This window comes from Cebus imitator, unplaced genomic scaffold, assembly GCF_001604975.1.
Source record: "Cebus imitator isolate Cc_AM_T3 unplaced genomic scaffold, Cebus_imitator-1.0 Scaffold414, whole genome shotgun sequence".
NCBI lineage: Eukaryota > Metazoa > Chordata > Mammalia > Primates > Cebidae > Cebus > Cebus imitator.
Genome location: NW_016107729.1, coordinates 1 through 10521, shown reverse-complemented (window position 1 = coordinate 10521; position 10521 = coordinate 1).

Genomic DNA, 10521 nt, shown 5'->3' with positions numbered 1-10521 from the left:
TGTACCCCAGTGGGACATGGAATGCCAGCAAGACAGAACTGTTCACTTCCCTGGAAAGGGGGCTGAAGTCAGGGAGGGTCTGTGGCCAGGTGACTCGGCGGGTCCCATCCCCACGGAGCCCAGCAAGCTATGATTCACTGGCTTGAAATTCTGGCTGCCAGCATAGCAGTCTGAGGTCGACCTGGGATGCTCAAGCTTGGTAGGGGCAGGGGCGGCCACCATTGCTGAGGCTTGAGTAGGCAGTTTTACCCTCACAGTGTAAACAAAGCCACCAGGAAGTTCAAACTGGGCAGAGCCCACCAGACCAGCTCAGCAAGGCCACTGCTGCCAGACTGCCTCTCTGGATTCCTCCTCTCTGCATAGGGCATCCCTGAAAAAACAGGCAGCAGCCCCAGTCAGGGACTTATAGATAAAACCCCCATCTCCTTGGGACAGAGCACTTCAGGGAAAGGGTGGCTGTGGGTGCAGTTTCAGCAGACTTAAACATCCCTGCATGACAAATCTGCAGACAGCAGTAGATCTCCCAGCACAGTGTTCGAACTCTGATAAGGGACAGACTGCCTTCTCAAGTGGGTCCTTAACCCCCATGTATCCTGACTGGGAGACACCTCCCAGTAGGGGCAGACAGACACCTAATTTTGGAGAGCACTGGCTGGCGTCTGGTGGGTGTCCCTCCAGGATGAAGCTTCCAGAGGAAGGAACAGGCAGCAATCTTTGCTGTTCTGCAGCCCCCACTGGTGATACCCAGGCAAACAGGGTCTGGAGTGAACCTCCAGCAAACTCCAGCAGACCTGCAGCAGAGGGGCCTCGTAGAAGGAAAACTAACAAACAGAAAGGAATAGTATCGTTGTCCACTCCTAGATCCCATCCAAACATTACCAACATCAAAGACCACAGGTAGATAAATCCACAAAGATGGGAAGAAACCAGCACAAAAAGGCTAAAAACTCCAAAAACCGGAATGCCTCTTCTCCAAAGGATCACAATTCCTTGTCAGCAAGGGAACAGGACTGAAAGTGAGTTTGATGAATTGGCAGAAGCAGGCTTCAGAAGGTGAGTAGTAACAAACTCCTCCGAGCTAAAGGAGTACATTCGAACCCGATGCAAGGAAGCTAAGAACCTTGAAAACGGGTTAGACAAATTGCTAACTACAATAACCAGATTAGAGAAGAACATAAATGACCTGATGGAGCTGAAAAAGGCAGCACAAGGACTCTGTAAAGCATACACAAGTATCAATAGCTGAATTGATCAAGTGAAAGAAAAGATATCAGAGATTGAAAATCAACTCAATGAAATAAAGTGAGAAGACAAGATTAGAGAAAAAAAATCTTACAATGTTCCTGCTAACCTTATTTAGATAGGTACAATTAAGACTTCCACTTTACAGACCAGAAAATAAGGCACAGTGAGTCGATACAGCCAATGAGTATCAGAGCAAGAATTGGCACCCATCCCATGAGCGCCTCAGCTCTCAAACCGCTCTTCTCTGCTGCTGCAGAATCACAGGAGGTCTTAGGGAGTTTGGAGGGCTCAATTCTAATTAAAGTATCTGTAAGAAAGAAGGGGTAGGAAATCTTTAGGTTTTTCAGCTCTTGAAGGCACATTAGTGTCACTCAAGGTCCTCTTTAAAAATACTGTTTCTTGGGCCTCCATGAGAAAAATTCTATTTAATGAGTCAGGGGCTTGTATCTGTATTTTTCATCTGTAAAAGAGGAATGTTATCTCAAATCAGTAGTTTTCAAACTTTTTATATTCAGCAGACCTTTGAACCGGCTCCAATGGGTTACTACAATCAGAGCCAGAGAGCAAGAGAGAAAGGGAGAGAGAGCCAGCAAGCGAGAGCGCTAGAGAGACAGCTGGCCCGTGCCACAAACCACCTCTCAGGTTTAAGTGAAGTCTTCGTTCTCTCTCGTGCAGAGACCATGCCACCCTTCCAGAAAGAAGCATTTTAGGAAAAGAGACCTGGAACTGGCCTAAGGAGTGCCGGTACAGGAAGCATCGGATTTACAACAGTGGCTCTGCCTTCTTCCATGTGATTTCCAGTTTTAAATTCAACTCTCATTTACACAAATCCCACCCACCATGTAAATTTGTTGGACAATGTCCTGCACTCTGCACTTCGTGGCATTTAAAACTTCCACACACGCGCATGTTCTCTCTTGGAGCCCCGAGATCGCTGAGCCGCGCCAGGCAGCTGGCACCGCTGGGAGCGTGGCTCCCGCTGCCAGGGCCGAGGCCGCCCATCCCGCCGGAGCCCGCGCGGGGCTCAGAGCACCCAGGACTCGGGACGCGTCCTGGCTCCAGGCGGGCCGCGGCACCGCCAACCTCAGGAAACCCGCCGAGCCCTAAACGTCTCCAAAGTGGCCGCAGCCTGCGACAGAGAATGTCCCTCCGTGGAGCGCCCGGTGGCCTGCCCAGGGCACAGCCGTGGCCGAGGGGAGGACACACTTCTAACCTGGGGTGCCAGCAGAGACTGTCCGCGAGGGGAGACTCCACGTCCCGCCGCCCGCCCGCACCCGCCGCTCCACGAAAGGGCGCACCCGGCGGGCGCCAGCTCTCCTAGGTGTGAAGGCGGCTGAGGCCCCGCCCGGGAGGCACCCACGCGGCTCCGGAGTGGGCCAGAGGGACGTCTGGAGGCGGGGCCCGGGCGCGCCCGCCCCCATGACCCGGCTATAACACCGGGTCCAGCCGGACGGCCGCGGGCGGGCGGAGGTGCGCGCCTGGGCCCTGGTGAGGCTGAGCGCTCATGGGACGCCGCGCAGCTGCGGCAGCTGCCGGGCGGCGGAGGCGCCGGGAGGAGGAGAGGGAGGAGAGGGCGGCACGGGCGGCTGGGTTCAGGGCACCGAGGTTGCCCGTGCTCCCGGGCTCCGTTTGCAAGGCTCACTCCCGAAGGTGTTGCTTCCAGCATTTGCCTCCTTAAGGAAGCAGGGAGCGTCAGTGTCGGGAGACCCTGAGACCGGAGTGCCGGAGCTGGTGATGCCCCCGCCAGCCTTCAAGTGTTCTCAGGTTCTTCTTTTTATTCATCTGCAGAACATGGACTTCCCGTGCCTCTGGCTACAGCTGTTGCTGCCTTTGGTAGCTGCGCTGGATTTCGACTACCACCACCAGGAAGAGATGGAAGCGTTTTTGAAGACTGTTGCCCAAAACTACAGTTCTATCACTCACTTACACAGTATTGGGAAATCTGTGAAAGGTAGGGTCCGTCTGTGCGTACTTTCCCAAACCCTCAGTCTTCCCTTCAGTATTCATTAAATATGCCTCAGCTTCCCATTTCCTCTTCCACGTACCTGCCCTGAGGGGCGCAGAACAGGTAAACCGATACCCTGCGTGTTGGTTGTTTTCTGCTTTTGCTTTGTTTGGTTGGGTGGAATAGTAGAAAGAACTGAATTTTACTGGGCTTGTCTATTGTAATTCACTGTCACTGAGTCCTTTGCATTATTGGAGTTCTGTCATTTGGATCTTGCAGACATTGGTTATTTGGGATGTGTATTTTAGTTTCTTTTCAAGAAAACTCCAAAGTAAGTCGGTCTATCCATTTCAGTTCCTCTTTGTCTGGGCTTCTTTAAATATGACTTGGACTGTTAATGTCATTTCTTCAAGTCTCTTTTAACTGAAATAATGTAGTTTTGTTGGTAAGATTTCTAGGCCATATCTAATTAGCTTTTTAAAGTTATGCAAAACTATCATTTCTACAAGTTTCTTTTAATTTAAGTAGTACAGTTCTGTTGGTTAGATTTGTGTCATGTATTATTAGCCCTATAGCTTAAAGTTATGCCAAAAAAGTGGTTCTAGTACCAAACGCTGTTTTTAAAATGTATCCATTTGTTTGTTTGAGATGGAGTCTCACTCTCTTGCCCAGGCTGGAGTGCAAGGGCGCAATCTTGGCTCACTGCAACCTCTGCCTCCTGGGTTCAAGCGATTCTCCTTCCACAGCCTCCCAAGTAGCTGGGATTACAGGCGCCTGCCACCATGCCCGGCTAATTTTGATATTTTTAGTAAAGACAGGGTTATGCCACGTTAGTCAGGCTGGTCTCAAACTCCTTACCTCAGGTGATCCACCTGCCTCAACCTCCCAAAGTGCTGGGATTACAGATATGAGTCACCATGTCCTGCCTAAAATGTATCCATTTGAAGAAAACAATTCTAGATAATAATATATTAGTAGTGATTGAATCTCTTCCTAGCATTTTCATATTTATCATTAATAATTTATTAGTTTTAAGTTAGAAATTACATAAAATTATTTTCATTTTTATAGACAAGAAATTAAATAATTTGTTCAAGGTGTCCCAGATGGTGAATTTTATTGCCAGGACTGGCACCCAGACCATTCGGACAAGGCAAATAATTTGATCAGATATTATTATTTCTTAATCATCTTTTATTATCCAGATGTTCCCAAAGAAGTTACCAGAAAACTTAGTCCTTAAATCAAAAGTTTCATAAAGTTTATGCAATTTGGATCTCAATTCTTTGTAAGGTATGTTCAAACTCTACCTGGATTTTAGCTCTGAGCCTTTGAGTCAGTTGAGAGTCTTATAATTACCGTATTCTTAATCATTTTCCAAAATATCAAGGCTATGGCTTCTATATTTGTTTATTTCAGGCTTGCAGGCCCTAAGCCTGACATAAACATATATTAAAGAAAAAGTATTATATAAATGTATTTATGTGCAATGCGAAGTCAGCATCACGGGCTATGTGTAATAGTACTTTGTTTTTAAATAGCATTGCCAAAGACTTGGTGCCAGAACTACTCTATATTACTCTATAATCCAAACTTATAGAGGTTGGGTGTGTGAGAAATCATATCTTGAATCAGCGTACGTATTCAGCCTTCTGAAATCATTTCTCCCCTAGGGCTAGAGTAGAGCAATTTAAAAAGATCTAGGAACACTAATTATATTAATTAAAAAAATATAGAACACAACTATCTTGAGTTATTGTTCAGTCATCATTTGAACCACAAGATGATGAGGATGTTGTTAATTTTAAGTACTAAATGATTTGGTGAGGTTTCCTGTTTTCAAACACAATGTGCTTGTGACAGTTAGGGGCTCTGTTTCCTAATGTGAATCAGCAAATGTGATCTATCCTGCATGATATCAAACCACAATCACAGTAAAAGTCAGCAGGCTTAATATTTTTTAAAATTTTACCTTATATGCACCCTTGTGGTTAAAGGCTTGAGGAGTTATCATGTAAAAATAAAATCTGACACTAGTGGTCAAATATTTGTGTTGAGTATTGCTCTGAATAATAACTCAGATTAAGAAAAATCCCAAATCTGCCATTTGGCTCCAAGCAGTAGGCTAAACTGCACGCCAGCAACTGGGAGGCAGTTGCCAAAGTGTCACTGCACATTAGTGTGACAATTGAGAGATGGTGCTCCTTTGTTGGTGCTCTTTTTCACTAGATAGACTATTTTCCCTAGCCGCTCTCTCCTCTGGTGTAAGATAAGTTTGCTTAGAAAACAGAATTTATGACCCAGGTGCAGTGGCTCACACCTGTAATCATAGCACTTTGGTAGGCCAAGGTGAGAGGATCACCTGAGGTCAGAAATTCAAGACCAGCCTGGCCAACATGGTGAAACCTTGTCTCTACTAAAAATATAAAAACATTAGCTGGGCATGATGGCATGCACCTGTGGTCCCTGCTACTAGGGAAGCTGAGGCAGGAGAATAGCATGAACCCGGAAAGCAGAGGTTGCAGTGAACCAAGATCATGCCACTGTACTCCAGCCTGGCCCACAAGAGTGAAACTTCATTTCAAAATAAAACAATTTACTATACATGTTATATATTTATATCACATGTATTAACATGAGCAATCTTACCCAGAAGGGAAATTAACATTCCTATGTAACCAAATACATTTTTAGTTTTTGTAAAAAAATATTTACATGTTTGTTGTAATTGTGGATTATATTCTGCTTGCTTTTCCATTTCACATTATTTCATCATATATTTCCATGAATTGACAAAGTCTGCAGATGTGAATTCGTTGCTGTATAGTATTTTATCCTCTTGATTATGTGAATTTTCTTATTTATTCACCTCTTTGGGCATCTGTATAGTTTTTGGTTAACTCTGTTATAAACACAGATGCTATAAAACCCCAGATACATGTCATGATAATTACTTCCTATTATTATTGGTGATTTTTAAAAAGTTTCTTAGTTTGAAACTTTTAAAACTCACACAAAAGTTAAGCACACATGTACCCTTTACCCAGATTCAGCCATAGTAGACTATATTTCAGTTGAGCCTTTTGAAGGAAATCCCAGGTGAAAATCTTAGGTGAAACAAGAGAAGCAAAAAAGAACTGATGACTTAGTTCAGAAAAATCAGAAAAGGTACAGTGTCCATCAGTTCATTCATTCAGTCCTCATTCATTCAATTAACAGAATACCTCCCATTTTTTGCCCATACCCATTAGTCTAGAAGGATACCTGGCATATAATCAATAATCTATATCTGTTTATTTAGTGGATCGAATATTTGCTAAGCAAAAGTCATGAGAGGCAAACAAAGATGTGTGTCATTCATTCCCTACCATTAGGTACTCATTTTCAAATACAAACGTATTTACTGTGAGTTTCTCAGAGTAGTCTCTCCACACACACACACACACCAAAATTAGGAACATTTTATTATATTTTTTAAAAATAAACTCTTATGTTGAGGGTTGACTTTCAATAGATAGCAAGGAAAGAGCTGCTCTGCTACAAAAAAAAAAAAAAAAAGAAAAAGAAAAAGAAAACCCAAAGGGCCATTTTAAATGAGATTTCCTACCATCTATTTTAAGAATCTTTCCTTGGCCAGGTGTGGTGGCTCAGGTCTATAATCCCAGCATTTAAGGAGGCTGACGTGGGAGAATTGTTTGAGCCCAGTTTGAGACCAGCTTGGGCAGCATGGTGAGATCCCGTTTCTAAGAAGAAGAAGAAAAAAATAAACACACACACACAAATTTAACCAGGCATAATGGTACATGCCTGTGGTGCCAGCTACTTAGGGAAACTGAGGCATAAGACTCACTTGAGCCTGGGAGTTCAAGGCTGCAATGAGCCATGATCGTGCCACTGTACTCCAGTCTGGACTGCAGAGCAAGACCCTGTCTCAAAACAACAAAAAAAGAAACTGGTCTTGCCTCCTGCTAAATCTAGTCATCATTATATCTGAATATGGTAGGTAGGATAATAACACCTTCCTTACTAGCGATAATATTACTTGAGATTTTTTAAAGCCAGTCAAATTTGGTAGTCTCTGTTATCAGGTACCTTCCATGTAGTAGATGGTTTAATACATTATTTCAATCTCAATAACTCAAAGTAGGCATCATCCTCAATTACAAAACAGGTGAAATGAGCAACAGAGAGGTTAATTATCTTGCTGAAGATCACATAGCTAAGTGTCAGAGGATTCAAACTCAGATCTGCCTATTTCCCAAGCACCCCTCTATTCTCTTTAAAAAAGGCAGCTTGACACACATGGGGATGATTCCATGGAAGTTGAGGTCATTAGTAGAGGGTTTTAGGACCATGCTTTGGGAACATTTGACCTGGAGGTATAGCTTCTAGCAAGAATCTACAGCTGTTCTATTCAAGTCATTAGCCACTATTCAATTGAGGAGTTAAATTTGACTGGGCCAAACTGAGGTGCTAGAAAGTGACTTTGAAGACTTAATACAAAAAAGTAAAATATTTCACTAATAATGTTTTATACTGATTACATGTTGAAATGATAATATTTTAGATATGTTACATAAGAAATATTTTTAAAAATTAATTTTAAGACCAGGAGCAGTGGCTCACACCTGTAATCCCAGCACTTTGGGAGGCTGAGGCAGGTGGATCGCCCAAGCTCAGGAGTTTGAGACCAGCCTGGGCAACATGGTAAAACCCTATCTCTACCAAAAATAGAAAATTTAGTCAGGCATGGTGGCTCATGCCTGTGGTCCCAGCTACTCGGGAGGGTGAGATGGGAGGATCGCTTGAGCTTGGGAGCAGAGGTTGCAGTGACCCAAGATTGTACCACTGCACTCTAACCTGGGTGACAGAGTGAGACCCCCATCTCAAAAATAAGTAAATACATAAATAAAAATTAATTTCACCTGTTTCTTTTTACATTATTGTAACTACTAGAAGATTAAAATTATATATATGACTTGCATTATACTTTGATGGGTTGTGCTGCTATAGAGAGCAATTTGTTATTAATTTTCTCCTGAGTATAAAAGGAATTCTAGTTCATTTAGAAAATCTGTATCATACAACAAAGCACTGAAAAGAAAACAAAAATCTCACCATCCAAAGAAAACATTTAGTAGATTGGAATCTTCATACAGAGGTTTGAGCCTTTTTACCTGCTCTGAGTCAAATATCTTATTTTGTTTGTCCATGCAAATATGTATTTCTAAAACTTGATTTTTCATTTCTGTTTGTATTCTATCAATAGATATATCATTATTTATTTAACTCTTGCCCCACTGGTGAATATTTGTTTCTAAACTTTCCCTGTTATAATCAATGCTGTAGTGAGCACCCTTGTAGCTAAGACAGCAAAAGGCTGAGCACAGGCTTGGAACCACCGTGCCCAAGTGCAAATTCTGGATTCTGAGTTTTGTAGCTGTGTGACTGTGGGTCTTTAGAACAATTCCTGGCACATAGTAGGTGCCATGTAAAAGCTGCTATTACTATTATTATTATGGATACATACCCGAAAAGGGAATTATGAAGTCTAAAGCAGTTTTCAGTATTTGATAAATATACTGAATTGCCTTCCAAAAAGATTGTGTTGATTTATAATCTCTTGAGAAATGCATGTTAAGAAGAATAAAAGAATTCTTCTAAAACTTACACTAGTCATCAATCAATACTGTCATTAGTGCTTTGGAAGATTATTGTAGTATGTATTTCTCGTTGTTAGGTTTTAAGTATGGGGGACAATTTATTTATCTTGCATCTTTCTCTAAGAACTCTCACCTTCCCATAATCAACAGACATTTACTGAATTCCTCTACCAGGAGACCTATACCATTTCAGGTATAGAACATTTCAAATGTTCAGAAATCTCCCTAACATTGGTTAAGATTCTTGCTCCTAAGAGGAATGTACTGTGTCCACATACACATACCTCTCATGATCACTTGCCCTCGACTGGGTAGATTTTAGCTGGTGATTTACCCTCAGAAAAGAATATTGTATATAAAATTTTGGCACAACACTTGGTCATCCGTCACACTCTGCTCATTTCCCAAATATGCTCGTAAAACCAGTTTGCTTGAGATCCTGTATAAAATGCCTATTGTTATGCATATTGAGGACCAATATCAAGAAAACCACTAAAATCTAAGAACTTCAGCTGTAATATACATGTTTGTGATTTAAAGTTAAATGGGTTTAGTAAGCCTTTCCCCTTTAACATAATACGCAGAGTCCCTTTCTGAGACATCCATCAGCTATCAGCCTTATTCTTGAAACATTCGGGGTTTCTTAAAGATACTGTCTATTTTTATTTTGTGAGGAAATGATTCAGATTTCCCTTAATTTGTAGTATGATATTTTAAGAGAAAATCAAAACACAGAATATCCAAAAAGTAACATAGAATTTTACTATGCTTCTTATATTTAATAACTTTTTATTCCAAATCTTAACTGTATCTATACAGCAATACTCTAGGGGCAAGTGACAATTGCAACTTTTAGAAGGTAATAATCACAGCCAACATTAAGGGAATAGTGCTGTTTGGCACTTTACATAAATGTCTCAATCATTCTAACAATGGTATGGAATACCATGATTATCCCCCAATTTACATGTAAAGAATGAAGATTAAGTGAGTTGTCCATTGTTAGTAGGTGACAAAGGTTTGACTGGAACCAAAGTCTGTCTTGTACCAAAGACTGAAACATTAAGCCCCTTTTCTAGAGATAAAAGTTTCTCCAGAGACCTTTTTCTCTGTTCTTGCCCTTCCCTCCTCTTCCTCTTGTACCACCTTGCCTCTGGCCCCTGTGATTATGAAGGAGTTGATAAGCATCCTCTATCATCCAAAAAAAAGGCCCATATTAACTATTCTTTATGTGCCAAGTGATCGCCTATGGAATGCCTTGATCCTTTTTTGGTATTCACAGTTTCATCCAAAGCAGTTTGAATTTCGTCTTTTGGTGTAGAGTTAGATTTTATTTTCCAACATGTTGAAGCTTTTTGATTATGAAGCAAAAGGAGAAGGCTGAGCTTGTGATTTGCACATTCACGGGCCACCCACCCACCAAGCTGCCATCTTGAGTTTAAGATGTGGAACTGAAAGGAGGGCTTCTCATTAAGGACAGTCTGCTCCGTAGGGGAATTTTTGGAAATGTGGGGATGAGGTTTGGGTCCTAACTTGTTAACAGTCTTTGGGAAGGGGGAGAACTTCCATTCTGAAGCATCCTCCTGATCTACTTATCAGCAATGCACAGAGCAGTCCCACATAGTGAAGACTTGTTCCCTTCAATTTTCTTTTTTTACTTTTAGTAGA